The 24228-nt window shown below is 44.4% G+C and overlaps 1 protein-coding gene across 1 annotated transcript in view; it reads right to left on the bottom strand.

The window, feature by feature from the left end:
• The window catches only part of RMDN2 (regulator of microtubule dynamics 2), a 109428-nt gene extending 102519 nt beyond the window's left edge, over positions 1-6909 (bottom strand). Inside the window, exon 1 of the mRNA XM_067007777.1 lies at positions 6875-6909. The gene's annotated coding sequence lies outside the window, so the exon portion shown is untranslated. The remainder of the gene's footprint in view (positions 1-6874) is intronic.
• Between the last annotated feature and the right edge of the window lie 17319 nt (positions 6910-24228).

Raw genomic sequence — 24228 nt, forward strand, 5'->3', positions numbered from 1 at the left:
CCCCGCTCTCTGCATCTAGAGAAAGCCCGTGCAGAGCAACGAAGACCCAACGCAGCCAAAAATAAATAAATAAATTAATTAATTAATTAAAAAAAAACACAACAGTCCAGGGAGGGGTAATAAAAGGAGGGGTAATAAAAATAAGATCAGCTCCAGTGTCTTGTATTCCTACTATGTGTCAGGCCCCATGGTATGCACTTTGCATAATTGTCTCTTTTGGCCCTCAAAACAATCCTGCAAGGTATTTTTATTCCTATTCTACAGATTATGAAACTGAGGCTCAGAGAAATAAAAAGACTTGTGAAGCTCAGAATATTAAGGTTGTGAAGGCAATTGTTTCATTGGTGAATGGGGAGTCCTTGAAGGTTGTTGAGCAGTGAAATGACCTGATCAGAGACTAAAGAAGTAAATGGAATGGCAGTAAGATAAATCAAGAGGTACGAAAACCAGCCAGGAGACCGGTTAGCATTTGGTGGAAAATGTGATGAAGGTTGACATGCAAATCTAAATGATATGCATATGTTTTTTAAAAACTATCATCTGTGCTAACAAACACATGAAAGAATGCTCAACATCATTAATCATTAGAGAAATGCAAATCAAAACTACAATGAGATATCATCTCACACCGGTCAGATTGGCCATCACCAAAAACTCTAGAAACAATAAATGCTGGAGAGGGTGTGGAGAAAGGGGAACACTCTTGCACTGCTGGTGGGAATGTAAATTGATACAGCCACTATGGAGAACAGTATGGAGGTTCCTTAAAAAACTACAAATAGAAATACCATACGACCCAGCAATCCCACTACTGGGCATATACCCTGAGAAAACCATAATTCAAAAAGACTCATGTACCAAAATGTTCATTGCAGCTCTATTTACAATAGCCAGGACATGGAAGCAACCTAAGTGTCCATCAACAGATGAATGGATAAGGAAGATGTGGCACATATATACAATGGAATATTACTCAGCCATAAAAAGAAATGAAACTGAGTTATTTGTAATGAGGTGGATAGACCTGGAGTCTGTCATACAGAATGAAGTAAGTCAGAAGGAGAAAAACAAATACCGTATGCTAACACATACATATGGACTCTAAGAAAAAAAAATGTCATGAAGAGATTAGTGGTAGGATAGGAATAAAACACAGACTTACTAGAGCATGGACTTGAGGATATGGGGAGGGGGAAGGGTAAGCTGTGACGAAGTGAGAGAGTGGCAGGGACATATATACACTACTATATACACTACCAAATGTAAATTAGATAGCTAATGGGAAGCTATGGGAGATAGCTAATGGGATAGCACAGGGAGATCAGCTCTGTGCTTTGTGACCACCTAGAGGGGTGGGATAGGGAGGGTGGGAGAGAGGGTGACTCAAGAGGGAAGAGATATGGGAACATATGTATATGTATAACTGATTCACTTTGTTGTAAAGGAAAAACTAACACACTATTGTAAAACAGTTATACTCCAATAAAGATGTTTAAAAAAAGAAAAAACTATCATCTGTAATCAAAACTATAAAGAAAAGCCAGAGAATCACCAGTGCAATAATTCAGGCCAATAGTTACTTCTGGGAAGGATGGACAGAAAGAGGGGGAGGATGTAATTACGGATGAAATCTCAGTAGGCTTAAATAGTATTTATTTATTTTATTTTTCAACTTTACTGAGGTATATACCTCAGTATATATATATATTAAAAAACCTACAGTCAGATGATTTGATATACGTATACATGGTGAAAGGATTCCCACCATCAATAAGTTAATTAACACATCCATCACCTCATATATTTCCTTTTTTTTTTTTTTTTTTTTTTTTTTTGGTGAAAACACAAGTTCTGCTCAGCAAATTTTAATTATACAACCGCAGCCACAAAAGCTGGGGCACCAAGTGTGCATGTGAGCTCCTTGCAGAGAGATGTTGGTGCCTGGTTTCATAGCTGGGATGAGCTAGAAGGAGAAGGTGGTGGAAGTGCCCACTGGCTCCCCTGGGTTCCATGGAGGATTGTAGCTAGCCCCTCGATGCCTGCAAATTAGAAGCTGGACCCTCAGGTAGCAGGTTGTAAAGTAGGCAGTCAATCCCCTTCCAGGGAAAGTCTGGGAGATGGGCATTTTTGCCTGTTCCCTCTGTGCTGAGCCCTGGGTGGATAGCCTCAGCCAGTGCTCATGAGCCCATAGAGAATCTCTCCTTTGTTTCCTATAGTCCCATGGGGCTCATGGACGCAAGTCCAACTGGCTTGCAGAGCTAGGTGTTCTGGGATCCCATATCAGGTGGGAGCCTAAAAAGTTGTGGCACTAGAGGTGGAGTCCAAAGCCTCCGCTCCTCAGGGAGAAGCAGGGAATCCTCAATTCCCACCGCCCAGTCACACCCCTGACTGTATGGCACTGTACCGGGGTTGGGGTTTATGCTGAGTGTGTGTCCAGCCTTTCACACTTATTTCGATGTGGGCATTTTCTCAGTCACCTGGTGTGTAGGTGCCATTCAGCTGGCTTTTGGATTTCTCTCAGAGGAAATTGCTTCTTATTAGCTGTACATTTGGTGCATCTGTGGGAGGAGGAAAGCTTAGGCGCCTCCTGTGTTACCATCGTGGACCCCTCCCTTGCTTCATTCAATAGAGTATTAAAATGCTCTATTTCTTGTGCTGTATTGTAGGCACACGGGTGGTCATTATATTTTTCTTTGAAACCCCATGTACCAGAGTTTCACAAACTCAGTTCAAAGTGCTTTTAGTGTCTCAGCGGATTTGTCAGTGTCCTGAGACAAAACCAAATACCTAACAGTTTTGTTTATCAAGTAGTTGGCTCCTACTAACTCCAAAGTAGTAGATTGTGTGGTGTCCCTAGAAAATTTAAGCTATCCTGTGGTGCTCCTGTGATTTCACTGTAGTCTCCTAGGTGCCTCAAGCTCACAGGCTGGGACCCACAATATAACATCACGTATGCATATGTGTATGGTGGTGTGAGGTTTGGTTGGGGGTTTGAGGAAAGATTTGGGAGAGTCAAGATGAGAGACGCTGAAAATCGGTAAAAGGTGTTCAAAGGATCATCCCACATCCGTGAGGCCCACTAGGAGGGTCAACAGTCCATGTCTGGTGGCTGCACGGAGCTCAGCTCTGCAACTGTCTTCTGTCAGTGCTAACAGCTTAGGAAGGAGGGCAGAGAGGTCAGGGCTGGTGCCGCAGAGGCCAAGGTCATGAGGACCTCACAGAGATGTCTGATGATCATCTGAAGGTAGCGAGGCCTGGCAGCAGGGAAAGACTGAGGATCTGACAGGTGTGGGGAGGGCTATGTGAAGGCTGAGGAGGAAGGAGGGATAGGGGTCAAGGAGGCTGTGAGGAGATGCGCTCCCCAGGTGCTCTCAGATCCCTTCCCACGCTTCCCAGGCTCCCTCGCCGTCCAGCTTTCGGGCAGTTCACATCAGCAGAGGCACTGCTGGAATACTGCGGGGTGGAAGAAAGGGAGACTTAAGGTAATTTCTCACTCTCTTCCCCCGCTTCCTGTGGCATCGCTGGCAGTGGCTGTGTTTCCTCTTTGGTTCCAGGTCCTACAGGGAAGCCCCACCTTCCATGGTTCCAGCTCCCACTAAGCGGCCCCTGCCTGACGGCCCTGGTTTCTCAGCTGGTTAAGCTGCTTCCTTCTACTGTTCCTCCAGTCCTATCTCTATAACCTATGAACCGCTTCTCTGGTTGAAATATTATCTAGAGTGGTTTCTGTCTTCCTCAGTGGACTTCCACTGATACACTGGAATAGAATTATATGAGAACAAATACCTGTTCCCATCTCCTTCTTATTCCTTTGCCTCAGAACAAGTGAGGGACACTAGGTAGTTTTAAAATTATCCAATGGAGCATAATAAAGGAGAGGGCAAGCATGGACATAAACCTCTACTGAATGGGGAAAAGGAGCGGCATCAAGGCCTTGGGTTTATGGGGGAACCAGCACAAGCTTCCCTGCCACCTTTCTGAGATAGAGGCAGTGTGGACACAGAGCTAGGGGTGAGTCTGTGGTCATCTACAGGCCTCTCTGACCCTACAGTAGCTCCTCAAGCATAGGTCTTTGTACCTGAAATTTCTCTAACTGTGTTTTTTTAACTTTGAGTCAAGTGACTCTGCATCTCCAGGAAATTTTTATTGAAATAGAATGAGTAATACAAGAAAGCCACTCCATTAGACCAGGATGGACTGGAAAGGTTGGGGGAAGTTTTAGGGGCTGGAGCCCTCATACAAAGTTTGGGTTTGATGAGGCAGAGAGGAAGGGAAAAGGCCTTCTAGGGATGAGCTAAATGGAGGTGGCCATAGGGGCCAAAGAACAGAGAGGCGCAGGTCTGCTGGGAGAGACAGTGGCCACCTCCACCTGGCTGGTGCTTTGAGCAATGGCAGGGCAGAAGCTTGGACAGGTGGGCTGGAACCTGGAGGACCTCAACTGCTGTCCTGTGGATGGAGAATTCACTCGGAAGCCAATGGGAAACAGTCAGAGATTTCTGAGCAGAGCCAGAGCATGTGGAAAGTAGTATGTTAGGAAAAAACCCAGCCCTGAGCCTGCTGGCAGTGTGAGGGATGGATAACAGGCAGGGAGAAATCTGAGACAGGAAGACGCATGAGGAGGCTGCTGCAATAATCCAGGCGTGATGTGATGAGGACCTGAACTGGAAGAGTGGCAGGGGCCCAAGGAAACAAAGGACGTGAGAGACATTAGGAAGGACTATGCCATAGGATTAGGCTTAAATCGGATAGGATTCTATTAGATTAGGAGGGTTCTAGGAGATGGATGAGATTCAAAACAAGGTTGACTTGCTGGAAGTACTTCCAAAATGTCACTTTATTACTTATTCACAGATATTTATGACTTCTCCAGTGTCATTACCTAACTCATTTACAATCTGGAGACTCACACCCACTTTATCCATCATGCAGATTCACTCCTACTCTATATGTCTTCACAGATAGATCAGCCTGACCCATCAAGAAAGTCTATATCACGATAACAGGTAATTAGTTTTTTAAACCAAGACTACAGAATCCCCAAACTCCCAAATAGAGGCTTGGTGAAGAATTACTAGAGGGCTTCCCTGGTGGTGCAGTGGTTAAGAATCCACCTGCCAATGCAGGGGACACGGGTTTGAGCCCTGGTGCAGGAAGATCCCACATGCCGTGGAGCATCTCAGCCCGTGCACCACAACTACTGAACCTGCGCTCTAGAGCCCACGAGCCACAACTACGGAAGCCCGTGTGCCTAGAGCCCGTGCTCCACAACAAGAGAAGCCACCGCAATAAGAAGCCCGCGCACCGCAATGAACAGTAGCCCCCGCTCACTGCAACTAGAGAAAGCCCGCATGCAGCAACAAAGACCCAATGCAACAAAAAATAAAAAAATAAAATAAATTAATTTTTTTTTTAAAAAAAAGAATTACTAGAGAAGCTCAGAACTGGGAACTAAACATTAACTTAGTTTGCCCAACTGGAGGACAGACTACACTACTCTGCAGGCCATGTGACAGCTCCAAGCCCAGGTACCTAATCCAGGAATCACTCCAGCGCAACCCAAGTTGTCCTTGAATTACAAAGGAGGATCGTATCTTTCAGAAAAGAAGGCCATCCTGTCAGTAAAGGCATGGTTATTCTGTACATAATTTGGCGGTAAATAGAGCCCTTCCTAGAATTTTCCTCTGAGGTTCAATCAAGGCATTTAGATTTCAAGTGTCAATTAAATAGATCATATTGTGTTTATAAGTGTAAGGATGTATTGGGAAAGAGACAATATAAATTATAATGAAAGAGAACCATAGGTTGATCTAATTTGTGCAAAGTCTTGATGAAAGATTTTCTTCTGTGCCATATGTAAGTAATAATGCTATGATCACATGGTCACTGCTATTTTTCCCCAGAGAATAACTTCCCCACTAGGAATTATGACTATACCCTCCAAAGCAGAATTTCTATTTTAAGAATATAAAGCAGCTAAAGATCTATGAGCAGCACTTACTATTCAGCCTGGTGAGTTTCCTACAAGCCTTCACACTTATCCCCACAGCAATGAAACCCCCCCCGGCAGACCCCTTCAATTCACAGACCTAGTTCTCAGCCACCTGCCTCGACCCATGATTTTCCCTCCCCCTGTCGTGCTTTGGAGTGTTCAGGTCATCAGTTTCCTTCTGCCATTTCTGTCCTCCCTCCCACAGGACTCAGTGCACGATGTTCCCGTCCAATGTTGACCTGGGTTCCACTGCTTGACATCCTGATGCCCCGCTCTGGACACGCTTTCTATTTTTATGAGAATTTTAAATTTATTCGAAGTTAAAATAATAATACATCACCCTCCTCTTGATTTAAATGTACACTTCTGGCTAGGTCCTGGTATTGGGGCAATTTCTGTTTTTAAACAAATGTGTAGTGAGCAACTATTAAGTATCAGGCACTGGGCTAAATACTGAGATAGCAAAGTGAAAGTCGTGTCCCCATCCTCAACGAGCCCTCAGGCTGGAAGAGACAGAAAATTAGAACACACAAGCACACACTAGCTACAAGAATCCCTGTGGATTTGGATAGGAATTTGCTGCTCTCAGTCCAATCCCAAAATAAAATACTTAAAACTTATCAGAAGGATTTGACAGGAGTAAAATCAGTTGTTGTGTTTTGGGGATCATGGATGGTTTATATTCTTATTTAAAACTTTCTTTAATGGCAAAACAATATTTATACATAAATTCAAAACTAAATTTTGGATAATATCCACTATGACCAGCAACCCCATTACCCACCTGCCACATCTGATGGAGATGTCTGACTGATGAGGTCAGACCTCCAAGCAAGAGCTGGGGACAACATCTGTCACCCCTCTGTGGACACCCCTGCCTGCACTCACCTGTTAAAGCCCCCAGAAGGGGCTCAAACATGGCGAGCAACAAAGGTTCCTTCTTCTGGTCTCCTCCACCTCCCTCTGTCTTTTTTTTTTTTTTTTTTTTTTTTTTTTGCAGTACGCAGGCCTCTCACTGTTGTGGCCTCTCCCGTTGCGGAGCACAGGCTCCAGACGCGCAGGCTCAGCAGCCGTGGCTCACGGGCCCAGCCGCTCCACGGCACATGGGATCCTCCCGGACCGGGGCACGAACCCGTGTCCCCTGCATCGGCAGGCAGACTCTCAACCGCTGCGCCACCAGGGAAGCCTCTCCCTCTGTCTTTAGCTCACTCTCTGTCTTTGCACATTCGCTGCTTGTCTGCCCTTGATAAGCCCAACAGTGTGTGAGCATCAGGGCACATGCAAAGGAAATGAAGTCCCTGCCTTTGAGGGTTGCCCCAAAGTGAGATTCCAGGCGTAGCCACCGCTGTGAGAGGGTGGCAGAGGCAGAAGGGGTGCGCAGAGGGCAGCACTGGCAGAATGTGGGTGGGTATAGAGCCTGGGCTTGGATGTCACCGCTTCAGTGAACAGGGGCGGGCTGGGCCCAGAACCTCATCTCCCACTCAGCTTAGGAGCCTTGGGAGGCCTTTGGAGGGGTTAACCGAGGTGCCTGTTATGTAACCAGGACCACTGCTTCTCAAGAAGTTCACAGCAGGACACCCACGTACTGTCAGGGTTTGTTCTGTGGCGACTTCCAAATTAGGAAGCTCAACTAGCCTGGAAAGCCAGGAATGCAGGAGGAGAAAAAGTCATGTTCCAAAGAGGGCGCTGAGCTAATCTTGCCCCACAGCCTGGAAAGGAAGCGGCTCAGGTCCTCTCTCTGCACAGCTCCGATCAGCCCCTCCTCCAGGTCAGAGGGGACTTTTCTTGCCTAAAACTCATTTGGTTTAACTTCTGACAATGAGTGCACTTATCTTTATTGAAAGCATCAGTAGAGAACATTTGTAGCTTCCTGAATTCTCACTCCATTCATAGCCTGTGACAGAAGGTGATCCACTTTTAGTTCATCAATGCCAATAAGCCAATAGCAATGGGTTTGATTTTCCTTTGGTGTGAGGGACCCAGGCTCAGGCAATACTGGCCAATGATTATCATTTATGGTCGAATTTTAAATGGAATTTTGATTCCTTGATCCATTTTTGGCTGTTTGGTCTTAAAACGTGCACCTATATATTTTCACATGGAGGCTCAAAGACAAACAGGTGCTGGTCTCTTGGTTGAAGTTTTATGGTGACTAGTAAGTTAGGAGGGGTGAGGAGCAGGAAAGCAGGGCACGACGCTATCTGTCCCGAGGCCAGATGGGAAAAGGTGCAGCTTGCTGGATCACAGGCCCCCAGGCAAAATGTCTCATCTCTTCCGCCATCTTCCCGTCTTGCTCTGTGTCCTGGCTGAGCCCCCTGCCTTGGCCCCCAAGCTCTGTGAGGGCGTTTGTGCGGGGCACAGTGTCTGTTCTCAGTATCCTTGGCTCCCTGAGAAATGATTGATTGTTCCCCAGAGGTAAGAAGTACAACATCTCCGAAGAATCTGGGGAAACTTCCCTGGCTCCTGGCCCCACCCCACCAGGCTGTTTTCCAGCACACACTTTCTCCCTTGACTGAACTGCTGCACACCCAGCCACCGGACCCCTGTCCCATGTAATGCAGCTGCTCAGACCAGGACACAGGAAGACAAGCAGAGTGCAGGGGCAGTCAGCAGCCCAGCCCACGCCGAAAGGGAGTCAACCATACAATACTGTACCGAGTTAACAATACTGTACTGTGCATGGAAACCCTTGTTAAGAGGGTAGATCTCATGTGTGTTCTTACCACAGTGAAATAAATATTTTAAAGAAAGGAGTCAGTCAATCAAGCTGCCTTTGGTTGCTTTGGTTTCAGGAAGAGGAGAACAGATAGAGAAACTGAGGGGCAGCGACCTGCCTGAAGGCGCACAGTGGGTGTTGGCAAGGCTGAGCATCACCCCTGCCCCCCAGTCATGTCTGGAGGGAGCCTTGAGGGGAGTAAAAAGCTGGCAGGGCTGATCTGGGGCATTTGTCCGAATTGTTTTCTGGGCCTTTTGTTAATTAATCGATTCAAAACTTTTTTCGTCTAATAAATATTTGCTTGTCATTTAAGTACCAGGCCCAATGGTAAACAAACAAACAAGCAAAACCCCTCAAAGCGGCATAGTACCTGGTGGAGTTTCCTGTCGAGCTGGGAACAGAAGCAAGCATCAGGCGATTGACCTACGTTGCGCTGAGGTGGGGCTCAGAGAGCTTTCAGAGAGGCACCCAGCCTCACGTGGCCTGGGGACAGGATGGGGGAGGACAGACATGGAAGGATGAGTAGGGCTCGGTCAGGCAACCTGTAGGTGTGGGGCAAGAAGATGCTTGAGGTGAGGGTGTTCTGAGCCATCAGCAAGCTTGCGGCACCCCCCTGTCGGTAGGAGGAAGTAGAATGGATTCCGAGAGCTGGGTAAGCCTAGGGCCTGGGGCACAATGTGGCAGATGTGAAGAGAGACCTAAGGGATGGATCAGGAGGACTTCAAGGTCAGGCTGAGTCCGAGGGCCTCGGGGAATCATCATGGGTTTCAAGCCGGGAGCAATGTGATTGGACTTGTGCCTGGAAATGCCCCTTCTGGCTGCAGAATGGAGGCTGGGTTGGGGGAGGGCGGGAGTGGAGGCCGGCATACTGGATAGGAGTGGTGTGCAGCATCTGGAGGAGAGCACCGGTGGGAGAAACTGGGCTCCAGGCAGCTGCTCGTGCCAGTCACCTTGACTCCCTTTTGCTTGTGTCCAGCTGGCCTCCTGGGCGCTCTACAGCAAGGCCATCACTCCCACTGTGGGCAGGGGTCAAATCATGGTGAAATCTTCTGTGACCTCCTCTGGAGTCCTGGAGCAGAGGAGGGGAAGCCAGAGAACAGGGCTGGGTGGAAAGAGAAGCAGAGCAGCCTCCCCAAGGGCTGTGCTCACCAGGCTTTGGCAGATGGCCCTGTGGGCTAGTGGGTGAGGCTCCTGTCACTTGTTTTCCATTTCCAGGCTGCCTTCCTAAATGTCATTCTTATCTCAGGAAATGAGTTTGAAGTTTCGCAGACTCTTGGTGCCGGGGATGGCAGAACAGCCTTTGCTGTGTCTGAGAGGGCTGCTGTCTGATCCTGCTGGCCCTGGTGGCTGCTGGGGTCTCCTCAGGCACTCCCTGGCCATGGCACCTTGGCCAAGTGGTTGATCGGCCTGGACCCCTTCCTCTTCCAGAGATAGTAGAGACTTGTCTATAAGTTACCCCCAGAGAGTCTACGTAGAGAGGTGGTCCAAGGGCTTGGGGACATTAATGCTGCCTGATGGGGAGAGGATGGGAGAAATGAGAGGAAGGTGGTCAGTGAGGCCACTGTCAGTGCCGGCCTGGGGAAGGAAGGCTTTGCTGACCATCCTGACTGTCTTCCAGTTGCCACACCCAACCCATCTTCCATATCACTCTGTTGCCTTAAGACATCTGTAAACAGAGTGAATGGAGGTTTTTTGTCCAACAGGTTTGTTTTCCTGTTTCAGACTCTGGAGGAGGAAACACTTTTGCTCCTCTGGCTCTGCCATCTGCCCTCCCTGGACCCAAGGCGACTGTTTTCCCCTCCAAGGCTCCCGCCCTCAGAGAGGCTGCCGGCCATCCTATCCTGACATACCCTGGCTGTGTCGCAGAAGCCACGTGCTGGATGCCGCAAGCCAGAGCTGCAACGCCTTTCCTGACCCTCAGCTCCACTGCCTGGCTGTGAGGCAACACTTCCTTTTATAGAAGGTCTATTTACTGGGAAGACTTGACCAGAAAATGCTTCATTTGCATAATGAAGGTTCAGGTGCAAATGGTGGAAGTGGAGAAACAGCCTTGGGGTCCCAGGAGCCCCTGATACCTTGTGTGTGACATCTAAGTCTAACTCAGCCTTGGGACCCCCATCACCGGGCACTGCCCTTGCTCCAACAATAGGCATCACTCCTGCCAAGGAAAGCTGGCTCAGATCCTGGAGGGCAACACCCGTGGCTCCCACCTCCTGGGCAGGAGGCACAGGGCAGACAAGAGCTCTGTAATCTACAGCAAGCCCGTTGCATTCCTGGAGATTTGCCCTACCCCAGGCATAAGACTTGCACGGGGACTTAAGCAAGGATAAGACTGTAATCCAGTCCTGAACTGTGTGGCAGATTATCCCATGCTGAGCCAACATGGCCAGGTCTTCAAGGCCCTGCACCCATCTATTGTTTTGTCTTCTTTTTGTTTTATTTTGCTTCTAATTGGAGAAACTATGGCATAGAGCAGAGGTTAAGATGTCCAATATTAGAAGAGGGAGGGTCAGGACTCAAACCCAGACCTAATATCCTGTATCATGTGATATGGTGAGAAGGAAGTTGGGGCAAATGAATTAAAGGGGCTCTGTGTGGCCCAGGACAGTGTCCGCCACAAAGTGCCTTAATCCCTTCTTTATCCACTCATTTATTCAATAAATATGTCATATGCTTAAGTTTCTACAGACAATGGTAGTTAAAAAATGGATAAGTCACCATCCCTGTCCTTCATGAGTTCACATTTCCCCCTCTGTTACTGTTATAGACTTATTCTTCTACAAAGTTTATTTAGAGGATTTGCCAAATCAACAAATGTTTCTTATCTTTTAATATACTTGAGACTCTCCCAGTATCTTGTTAACAGGCTGACTCTGAGTCAGTAGGTCTGGGTAGACCTGAGGTTTTGCATCAGGATGTGATGCTGTTTGTCCTGGACCACTTTGAGTAGCTACGGTCTGTTCTTCGGAAGAAGTTTCTACTTTGGTCTCTCTAAGTCAAATCCATCACATACTCTCCTTCTGGCTGAAACTTTGGTCCAGCTGTAGCATATTGCAGGGATTCCATCCACTGGTAATATAGCATAGTGGCTAACTGTATTCGTCTGAATGTCAAGCCAACTCAACGTTGAGTCCTGGTTTTGCTTCACACATGGAATTTGGAGAATTTACTTACACTTGCTAAGCTTCAGGTTTTCCACTGGTGATGGGAATGATAATATTAGTACCTACCTTATGGATTGTTGTAGAAATTAAATGTGCAAATGTGTGTATAGTTCTTAGTACAGTTCCTCATACGTAGTAAGAACGCTGTAAATTCTTAAAAACAATAAAATGCCAATTTTTTTTGGCTGCATGCAAGATGTGGCTTTTAAGCTGATGGGTCTATCCATAGCTAAGGAATGATTTGGATTCCTCGGAAGAGTTATAACATCATCTCCAAGGCCATAGGGTATTGCAATAAAGAAGGGTCCTTGATAATCCTGGTCCTGGTCACTGCAGTGGGCCAGAACATCTGCCTTTTACTATGGGTGTGGCTAGTGAATACTTCTGAAGGGACCTATGCCAAGAGAAACGACATTGTTTAATGAATGACCTTCTGCTGTTGGTACTTCTGAGGAAATACTGGGGCCAGATGGGGCCTCTTGGGACCCCCCAGGAGTGAGTGGGGGACTTCCTGAGCCCTTTCTGTTGTTTCTAGCAGGGTGATAGATGTCATTGCCTCTACTCTGACTGTTAGGATTGGCTGTGGCTTTCTGTCTGGGAAAAGTATTTAATTCTGGACCCTAACTAATGATAGGAACTGGACCTGACCACTGAATTTGCCTCAAGATGGTAGGATTGGGATCAGAGAGCATCCCAATGGAATCCATTCATTGTGCTGGGCCACGGTCAATAGGAAAAAGAGGAAATTTTCCCAAATTAGTGTAGAGCTCCTTCCCAGTGCTGTTGATATGACTGCCTTCTACTATGTTTAAATGCAATTTCTTTTCTTTTTTTTTTTTCTCACTACAGTGGCTGTTTCTATTATTTTTTTCTTTTTATAAATTTATTTATTTATTTCTATTGTATTTTTGGCTGCGTTGGGTCTTCATTGCTGCGAACGGGCTTTCTCTAGCTGCGGCGAGCGGGGACTATTCTTCGTTGCGGTGCGCGGGCTTCTCATTGCGGTGGCTTCTCTTGTTGAGGAGCACGGGTTCTAGGCGCACAGGCTTCTGCAGTTGCAGCACGTGGGCTCAGCAGTTGTGGCTCATGGGCTATAGAGCGCAGGCTCAGTAGTTGTGATGCACCAGCTTTGTTGCTCCGCGGCATGTGGGACCTGCCCAGACCAGGGCTGGAACCTGTGTCCCCTGAAGCAGCAGGCGGATTCTTAACCACTGTGCCACCAGGGAAGTCCAGTGGCTGTTTCTGATGCTGCTAAATTATAGTCTGTGTATGTGCATGTTTTTTCCCACATATGTAGGTGACAAACATGACACTAATCTAACATTTGGTGTGTCTCCAAGCACATGGAGGGGATCAGAGAGGATCCATGATGCAGGGGAGTGGTTGATGTTAATTCATAGGTTTCTTCTGCTTTTGTCTCAGTAAGGAAATAGATTGCAATAGTAACACATTTGGGGGGTTTTATTTCATGGGGAAAGTAGAAAATTGCCTTGTGAAGATAGCTCCACTCAATGATTATTCAGAGCTTCAGGTACTAAAATTCACCATTTCTGTGCTTTATATTAATGGCTTTGATAAGGTAAAAAAGTTCAATATATTTCACTCTTCCTCTGTCAAAGCAAGTGAATAGCAGCAGGAAGGACTGAACTAAGAAGATAATTTATTTCAGAATAATAAATTATTTCAGATAATTTTTTTTAAATAGGGGGAAAGAGCTTTCAAACTCATGGCTCAGAACCTCAAGAAACAAGATTTAACAAATTTAAGGACACAGGATACACAAGAGAGGAAAAGCAGAGAGGGTCTCTGACCTCAGGGAGTGTCTTGGGGGTTAGGACATAGATAAGGAACAATTCGGCAAATATGTTAATTAAATAATTTCACATCCTGATTAGGACTGTAAAGGCAATAACAGGAAATGTGCTGAAGAATAACCCAGGGCACCACCTATTTTGGCTAAGGTGGTGAAGACAGACCTTCCTGAAAAAGCGACATTTAAGCTGAGACTGTAGGATGAGAAGGAACAAGGTCATGCTCTCTTTCTCTGGCAATTTAGTTAAAGTTAATGAAAAGGGTGGAATAGATAACTTACCCTTGGCCAAGCCGATTTCCCACTTACTTCTCAGTGCCAGGGAGCTAACATTTTTAAAGGCTTTGTGCAGGAGCTTTCGTAAGCCCAAGCCCTATGTGATGGGGTGACCCCATCTTCAGCAAAGGAAAGCAATTCTGGAGGTTAAGAAACTTGGCAAGGGTTGCACAGGGAGGTAACAGCCTTGGTTGAGGAACAGCACGTCAGGAAAACACATGTATTGACGTACAAATTACGTACAAAGTATTGACAGCTTTTATTTTTCTAAGCAACTGATAAAACCGTCTTTTTTTTTTTTTGATGAGGGCCCACCTTGCATACACTAGCTGAGGAGGGGAAATATAAGACAGAGTTTTAAAGGTATCTCAGTGCATCTAAATACATTTAGCTTGACTCAGCAATTAGTAGTCAGATCTGGGTATTAAATTTTTGGCCTCATTTTCCTGCATCCTCTCTATTCCTAGCCCCTGTTGAGGATAGAGCAAAGCTGGTAGGAAAGATCAAGAGGTCAGTTTTGGACAAATACGTTTGGCATGCCTATTGGGCAATCTATTAGAGATGGTGAGTGGGCAGTTTTACATATGAATTTAGAATTTAGGAGAGAGATACAAGCTAGAGGTATATACTTGGGAGTTGTCAGCCTATAAATGGCATTTAAAGTCTTGAGACTGGAAAAGGTCATCCATGGACTGAGTGTGGTAGAAAAGAGATGTCCAAACACTGAACTCTGGGGTACTCCAGAGTTTGGGGAGAAAATGAAGAATCATCAAAGGAGACTGAAAAATGCTGATGAAAAAGAAGGAAAACAAAGAAAATGTGGAGTCCTGAATACCAAGAGATAAAAGGATTTGCAGGAGAAGGGAATGATCTGCTACATCAAATTCTGCTACTACATCAAGTAAAATGCTGACTGAGAATTGAATCAGCAATGTGGATGTCATTGGTGATCTAGAAAAGAGTGGTTTTGGTGAAATGGTGAGGACAAAGGGTTGACTGCAACAGGCATAAGAAAGAAATGGAGAAGAGGAATTGGAGACAGAAACTTTGAGAAATTTTCTCTAAAGAAAGCAAAGAAGTGGGGCAGCAGTTAAATGGGAAGAGGAATCAAAGTGGTTTTTTTTAAGATAGGAAAAATAACAGTATATGTATGCAGATAGGAGTAATTCAGGAAAAAGATAAAATTAGGGCAGGAGAGAGAGGAGAATTACTGGAGTGATGTCCTTGCATGGGTGAGAGGGAATGGGAGCTAGTGCCCAAGTGGAGGGATTGGCCTTTTGGCACAAATGGTTCTTCCACAGTAATAGGAGGAAAGGTAGAGGGTAGTTGCTAGTAGGTATGTAGATGTGGAGTGGAAGTTTGTGAAAGTTCTCTTATATCTGCTTCAATTTCCAACGTAGAGTTACCTGGGTGTCAAAAATAGAAAATTAAAACCTGAGAGAGCAGGCTTGTGTGTTAGTTCTGTAGCCACCATGACTGAGGTCATGGTAGTTGGACAGGCACTGCCTGGGGTTGGATTTTAATAGACATGAAGAGAGACAGACAAGATTATGGGCTAGCATAAGGAGCTAAGGTGACTGCATAAAGCCCAGACTCTTAAAAGACACCAGTGAAAGTTTGGAAAACATTCTGCCCAGTGGCCTAGGGAGATCATGGGGAAGCTTATCTAGTTCTGCCTAGGCTCTGAGTGAATAAAAGCACTCAGGGAAATGGAAACCCCTGGCTTGAGCTCCTGGAAAATTAGTGGTTCAAATATATGCAAGCCTCATGGGCCAGAAACCCAAAATCCAGAGCCAGTGATGCCTATGGGGTACCTGCAAAAACAAATAAAAAGCAAATTTTCCCCTACTCCCCTTCACATCCCACTGGAGGGGTGCTCTCACAATCAAGACTGCAGGCAAGTTTCACAGGAAAACAATTCCCACTAAGGATGAATTCACTGTAAAAGTTATAAAACACATGAGATAAAAAAAATCCAACATGAATGAAATTAAGAAGATCCAGCTAATAAAAGGATTAGAGACTCAAATACTTCAGATAATAGAACAATTGCCTAGAGACTTTAAAATAAATGAACTTAAATGAGTAAGAGCATATAATAAGAAATCAGAAGTGTAAGAAAAGAGCAACACAATAAAAATAGAATTTCTAGAAGTAAAAAAATCATTAATACTAAAATATCAGTGAAGAAATAAAACAACAGATTAGAAACAGTTGAAGAGGAAATCAGAAAATTAGAAGCTCTCTGAGGAGAATTAACATAGAGAAATAAAGAAACTGAAACTATGAAATTGATGTGAAAAGTATGGAGGAAAAACAGTCCAACTTATGCCTAATAGGAGTTTCAGAAGAGGAAAAGGAAAGGGAATGAAAGGAAAGTTAATATTAAAAACAAACAAACAAACAAAAAGCCAATGACTGGGAATTTCCATAATTGATGACATGAGTCCTCAGAGATAGGAAGTACAATGTCCCAAAGAGTATAAATGCAGTCAAATTCACACGTAGATGCATCAGGGTGGCAATGCATCTAGAAGGCTAATAAGAGATTCTGAAAGGAACCCAAGATAAGAGACAATTTATCAAAAAAGAAATATTTAGACTTAGACTTCTTAACAGCCACAACAGACAATGGAGTAATGACAATGTCATCACTGGAGTAAGTGTCATTACTCCAGATGACAATGGAGCAATACATCAATGTGCTGAGCAAAAATTAAAATCATACTAGAATTCTGTTTAAAAAAAATTTATTTATTTCATCTTATTTATTTTTAGCTGTGTTAGGTCTTCATTGCTGTGTGTGGGCTTTCTCTAGTTGCTGCCAGTGGGGGCTACTCTTCATTGTGGCGCACAGGCTTCTAATTGCGGTGGCTTCTCTTGTTGTGGAGCATGGGCTCTAGGCGTGTGGGCTTCAGTAGTTGTGGTGCACGGGCTTCAGTAGTTGTGGTGCACGGCCCTCATTGCTCCATGGCATGTGGGACCTTCCCAGATCGGGGCTCAAACTCGTGTCCCCTGCTTTGGCAGGTGGATTCTTAACCACTGCGCCATCAGGGAAGCCCCATACTAGAATTCTATAGCTAGCCAAATTATCACTCAAGAGTGAGGGTAAAATATGGACATTTTCAGATGAAAACTGAGTTTACTGTTTATAGAGTGTTGTTAAAACAACTACTAAAGGATATGCTCCAGAAAGAAGGTGTGGGGTCTATTTTATTATTTTTTTGTATATTTCTGTTTTTCTGATATGTTCCAAAAGTAAAATAAAAATTCCTTATCTATTTATGTATCTAAATAAATCTATCTAAAGCAGTTTAGCTTCTAGTTGCTGCCTTCATTGATCTCCAAAAAAATTAAGTCCCAGACTTGGGTTAACTCTGAAGTTTTTTCTTACTTCACAGAAAGATTGGTCTTAATCAAAATGGCCTAAGAACTTTTTTAAAAAAGAAAAGAAAGAAAGGAGGGAAGAGAAAAAGCAGAACCTGGGAATAGATCCTTAGAGAATTACTCTGGTCAGTTTATGAGTCTCAAAACTTTACAAAGATATGCTTCCAGAGGCAATCTCTGGCGGAAAACCAAAGACCATTACCAAAAAACTATTGAAATTCTCCACAAGCAGGTGAACCATCCATTTAGAAAGCAGCCAAACACTCAGGAGACCTTGTTAATGTAGATGAATTAGCTGAAAAGAATGCTAAGATTTTGGTTCACATATTTTATTTCTCTGACTAGATACTTCTCTGGGGGTAGAGGGAAGTGCCTTTATGGGATAGTAAAAGTTTGTAAACATGTGAAATTAATGAGACATTCCTAAAGAAAATGTAAGAGAAATTTCTTTGTGTGAAAAATGGGAAGAGGGGCTATAAAAATGGTGAATGCTGGGAAACTGATGTTTAAAAAAAAAAAAAAAAAGAAAAGAAACCTGTAAGGGAAGTAAAGGTACCAACAAAGAGAACAGTACTACACTGGGAGAAGAAATGTGGCCATAAAAATCTCTATTTGAGAAAGGAGGTTTCCGAGGACAGTCTGTAATCCTATCATTTGGCATAGGTTGGAGCCCTCTTTTGGGTTGCCAGGAAAGATGCTTAAATCACAATGTTTATAGTTTCCTTCCATGGAACTTCAGGAAAATGGCCAAATATGCATTATTGAATATGGATTCAAATCTGATGGGCTGAGTCATGCACTATATTGGGACGCGAATTCTCAATTTGGCTCCTTCCTTAGGTTCTTGGGTCATCTTTCATCCAGGGAAGATGTATTGAGCCTGACTCCATGCCAGGCAGTGCACAAGGGGTCCAGCAGTCCTACTTCAGTTCTCTAGATCATCATTCTCCTTGGCAATTATTTCACAACTGTTCTCTCTCCCCAACCTTCCGATACTTTATCTATCCTCTCTCAGCTAATGATCTCTCTCCTCATCTCATTGAGAAAACAGGAATACGTAGAAGAGAACTTTGACAGTTTCTACCAATTGTATCTACACAACTATACTCAGTCTGCCCTCTAGTTACAATGAATTAACTGGCTGGGCTCCTAATTGGGGCTAAACCCTCCGTAGGGTCACTGGATCTCTTCTCCTCTCATCAACTCCAGCCATTCTCCTCTCCATCCAGCACTCTCTGTACCAGGACCATTTCCAGCATCATCCAAGCACTCCCTTGATTCCATGTGCGGCTCCATCTCCCATTTCTCTGCACTTCTTTTACTACTACTACTATTACTACTACTACTACTGCTACTATTACTACTTACAACTACTACTACTATTACTATTACCACCAGTACTAAATCTTCTACAGAGTTATCTGTATTTATAGTTGCCACTTCCTCTTCTCCCATACTTCCTTAAATTCTTCCAATCAGGATTGCATCTCCACAACTCTACTAAAACAGCTCTTGCCAAATTCACTGACAGCCCTCATGCTGCCAAGTCCAATAATCATCTCAGATCTCATTATTTGACACAGTTGATCACTCCTTCCTTTTTGAAACAATTTCTTTGCTTAGCCCTCAGTTCACCACTTCTCTTGATTTTCCTTCCTATCTCAGTGAATGTACCTTCTCAGTGTCCTTTGCTTTAAAAGTCTCTTCTCATATTCCTGATCTCCAGTTGCTGGAATGCCCCAGGACTCAGTCCTTGGAGCTCTTCTCTAAGTACAGGCCCTCCCTAGGTTATCTTATACAGTCTCATAACTTTAAATACCATCTCTCCATTAATAATTTCCAAATTTGTATATCCAGCAAGACCTCTCTCTTGAACCAGTTTCACTTGACATCTCCACTTGAATATCCAATATGAATGTCAAAATGTATACTTCTAAATACCAACTCTTCATTTCCACCCCACCCCCAATCTGCTCCTCCTTCTGTCCTCCCCACCACATTTAATGGTGGCTCCTTTCTATTAGTTGCTTAGGTCAAATATCTTGTGCTATTATGCAGTGAAGAAAGAGTAGACTGAGATTTAGGCAAGCTGGTTTCTAGGCTGAGGTCCACCACAAAAGCAATGTGCCATGGGCCTGTTGGCTGACTTCTCTGGGGAGAGGTTCCCTCCCCTCCCACTTTCTTCCTCTGTCAAATGAAGAGGTTCAGTAGTGCTACTGCAGGGAAATCAACCTGATGTTCTGAGTTAGCACCACTTACAATTAACTCTGTTCCAATCCATCCAATAAATATATGTCAAACATCTACCATGTCCAAAACATTATGCTAATAACAATGAGAAAAAAAAGGCACTCCTTACCCTCATATCATATTTCATAAGGAACAGAAGACCTTGCATATTAGAATTCAGATGAGGAAACTGAACTGATGTTCAGAAAAGTGAAGTGACTTATTCATGAATATACAGCTAATAGGTATTGGAGTTGGGACTTTCCGAAAGGGTCAAATTCGATTACTCCAAAGACAAAATTCAGTTCATTTCCCCAACATTAACCACTTCTAAAAATTCAGAATTTAGTTTCCAAAGCTTAAAACTTTTAAATTTTGATAACCTTTTAGAAGCAGTATGAGAGGTCTCATTGGGAGATCATCCTTATATTTTTGCAGCTTGAGAGTCTATCTATACCAATATACAAGAGTAGGCAGGATTTAAATGCCTAAAGATGAATAGCTTGCCCACCTGTGTACACAGTCCAGTGTTTGGACAAGATGAGCTATGATTAATTTAAATCAATAACTTAAAAACAAAGCACTCCACCCATTCTATAAGAAAGGATCATAAAATTCACAAAGGGCACCTGAAACAGCCCATAAAAAACAGTCATGGTTAATGCCTGGGTCAACACTATCCACCTTTAATTTACAAAAATGATGAGAGAGAAAGCCACAGGGGTCTCGACACACCCATTCTAACTATGAACTAATTTCTCCCTGACTATGAGGGAATCCTTTTCTAAGGAATTCAGTTCCTTGAACTTGACCTTGCTTAGTGTCTTTAGAGTGAAGTAGAAAATGACTGCCAGATTGAGAGAGAAATCTTTTATTTTATGGCCAGACTCTGATCAGTGGAGAAATACGATAATGATGCCTGGTGAGTGAGTACCCAGAGGGGACTTCCCTCATCTATAGCTGCTGGAAACGAGGAGTAGCCACGTGGAGCAGCAGTGCTGCTGGAGGCTTTGCAAGGCTGTTCTCCGCGAATAAGGTCACTGCGTTGTAAAGTCCGAATTTGTCTTAGTTAAAAGGGACCTGTGTCATCACCTTCTGACTCCTTTGCTTCATAAATATGTCCTCAAGCATAAAAAGCACTGCACCCAGCATTATCACATTGATCTGTAAGGTAGGGTAGGGGTCAGTGTTTCCATTTTAGATGAGAATTTGAGCTCAGAAGATGTTCAATGACTCACTCAAGGTCACGCACAGCTAGTCTGTCATGGAGAAGGAGCCTGAACAATGGTTCTATCCTCTGAGTTTGGTAACTGGCCATCGCTAATCTTACAAAGTAGGATGTGAAGCTCATCAAGGTAAAGTAACTTCCCACGGTTACCTAGGGAATTTGTACAAGGGCAGAGACTTGAGCACAGACCTCTGATAATTCAGCAATGCCAAGGGGAGTGGTCACTGCTCAATGAATAGACACATGTCTCCCAGGGCAGGATCTTCCGTCCTTCCTTCCTGTCCCCTAAGAGATTTGCCCATCTGCCTTTTTCTACTGCTACCCTCTGTTCTCCCACTTGGATTCCACTGAAGAAAATGCCAGAAGATCCTGACACGTACACAATCTTTTCCTCTCCCTGACCCTGAGAATCAGGAAACCCCTTCAGTTTTGTGCAGTTTTGTTTTATTTTCAAATTTAATAACCATGGGAAAAAAGAAGATAAATTAGTGAGGTACCAAAACTTCCGAATACTAGAAAATTTAAAAATAATAGTGATCATTTTCCTAAAATAATAACTCTAAGTGCTTAGCATAGGACCCGACCTACTAGATGCTCAATCAATCAATAGATATCTACTCATTATTATAATAATTACTCTTGGCCATTCAGCGAGTTGGAAGCAGAACCTGTCTTCACACTCCTTGCATAGCGCTCTATCACATTTGCTTCACTGGGCTGTGATGCTTGAATTAAACAGCACAGGTAAGACAGAGGTTGTGAACTTGGGGGAGAGGAGTAAAAAGATGGGAAAAATTACAGTTAATCAGTTCCAAAGGGCGGGTCATCTAGGGAGGGTTCCTGCGTGGGTGCAGGGAATGCAGGGCTCAGACAGAAGGTGTACATTGTTTGGCTCCTTGGAATAAAAAAACCCCAAAAAGTATGTATTTGGCAGAGAGTTAAGAACTAATGAGAAAGAGGGGCAGAAACTATCCCCTGTGCTGCCTGTTCTGTCAGTAGGGTACAAACTATTTTCCCTTTTGGTCCAGAGTGAAAGGAGGAGATGGTAAAGGAGGAAGATTTGGGGGATCCAGAAGGGTTTGGAGGCCTGGGGAAAGGGAAGGTGCCTTCCTTAGCTTTGGACCCTTTCTAGACTATATCTAATCACACACTGGCCAAGAAATCTCCAGACTCTCCCAGCATGTTCTCCTCCCTGCTCCACTGGCACGGCCCCGCCACCCATTCATTTAGTCCCATCTCTGTCTCAGATGGCTGAAAAGCCCAGTGATTCCACGTTCCCCTCAGCTCCTCCCCAACAAGCCTTTTCCAAGACTCCCCTCCTCAGAGGGACACCCCGCCCTCCCCCATGCTGGCCATGTGGAGTCTGTCTTTTTCCTCCCATCTCTTTACACTTGTGTATTTGGTCTTCGACGCAGGGGCTGACCCCACATGTTATATTACTGTGTGCAGAGCACATACTGCAGACGAATGACTTACAGCACATGCTTGTCTTCTGTTCTTTCTATTAGGGGTGTGATTTAGAAGACGAATGTTTATAACATGACCCCAGGAATTTCATCCTCCTCTGGAAAATTGTGTAGGAGAGAATCCTAATAGACAAAGAGTAATGGCTTCTGGGCTCCAGCCAAATGTTTGGTCTTGTTTTAAAAAGCCTCTGCACTCACCTTTTATTGTTTACGGTAAACTCTCTACTTTACTGTGGTCGCTAGCTCTTTCCAAAGGGAGTGGTGATAAATAAGTGAGCATCTCATTTGCTTTCCCAGAGAAACAAATTGTAATTGCCGTGACGATGTGTTAATTCTGTATTAAGTGATTTCTTGACCAAGTACCTTAAAAGGCTGTACAGCTTTCCTCTCCTGCATCGCACTGAGGACGGGAGTGGGGGAGAGAATCTGAAAGACAAATCAGACGGAAGCACTGGGGACACCCAGCAGAAGAGTAAGTCCTTGTCAGTGGACAGCAACTCAGCAGTGTCTGCTTCCTGTAGGTCCTTGGGAGGTGATTGGCACGATGGAACAGTACAGGATTTGCTGTCAATCCTGGTTCAATCACTTGGGTAAGGGATGTAACCACTCTGAACCTCAGTTTCCTCTTCTGCAAATGGGGATAATAAGTACCGCTGAGGGCTGTTGCAAGGATTAAATAAAATAAAGCATGTGTAAAGAGGATAATGGTAATAATAAATACCTCCCGCTGTGTTTTCCTCTGACAGATTTCTTGCATTATTATGACCCTGTGGAAGGAAGAGTGTGGATGCTGCCTCAGGAAAGAGAAGGCTATTATGTAGGGGTAACCCTTTAAGATGGGAAGGGGAACTGAAACTCCACAAAGGAGTCTAAGGAGTAAAATAACTTTAAGGGAATCCCTGGGAAGACTGAGAAAATGTCAAGTCCCTTTAAAGAATTCCTGCTTAAACATGACATCTCTTAACTGGTAGATTGGAAAAGGTAAAGTGTTAGCATAATGACTGGGGATAGGGCATTGATTTTCTCCAAAAATGAGGTGAACACGTGTGAATTCTTAGGTTTCTCGGGGCCTAGAGAAGATTATACTGGCCCTAAGTGAAGCTGTCCCATGGGGAAAAAGAACCCCATATGATGACAATGGGGTAGACTCTATCTAGGTGTCGGGGAGAGAGAAGGTCATGGCTCTGGAATGCCAGGAAGCTATGTAGTGGACATCTAATTCGTTGTTCAAGACCAGTGAACACGCTGCTCAATAGAGCCAGCAACACCCCACACCACACCATTTAAGGGGACCAGAGCCATCAGCGAACAGACCATGAGTTTCATCAGCCATGGACTTTAGCCACAGATATCAGACAAGTGCCCAGGGTACAGACCTAGCCAACCACAATGGGTCAGAGACCCAGTTGGTGGGCCCTTTCCCCCATCACCATGAGGACACAGCTTCCCTCTTTAGCCAGATGCCATCTTGGTTGAGGGAGGTAGGAAACCTAAGTGATAAAACATTTTTCCAAAGAGGCATAGGTTACCCTACAAAATCGATTCGAACTTTAAAAGACTGTTTCAAATCCGAAGATTCCTGTAAATAGAAAAGTTTCTGTCTCCTGTCTGCCCGCCCCCCCCATCCCCGGCTCCCTATATGCCTGTCCCCAGTAGGATGGGGACTTATGAGGATTCGTTGCAGAGGAATAAAGAGGTCTAACTGACTTGTACACTATTATATTTTAACCCTACTGTGAATTTAATAGCACCACAGATAGGAGACACTCAATGCATGTGCGTTCCCTTCAATGTAATGGAAAATATCAAATTGGGTGGAATCCCTCAAAATGAAAAGATACATTTCTTAACTAAAGTTACTTTCAAAGAAGTTCCTCCTTCCTGGTATATTAAGTGCAACTAACACAGATCAGGAAGAATGCTTGCATGTTTTTATTGGTCACAGGCTGGTTTTATTTATTATAAC

The sequence above is a fragment of the Kogia breviceps genome, chromosome 11 (genome assembly GCF_026419965.1).
Source record: "Kogia breviceps isolate mKogBre1 chromosome 11, mKogBre1 haplotype 1, whole genome shotgun sequence".
In the NCBI taxonomy this organism is placed as follows: domain Eukaryota; kingdom Metazoa; phylum Chordata; class Mammalia; order Artiodactyla; family Physeteridae; genus Kogia; species Kogia breviceps.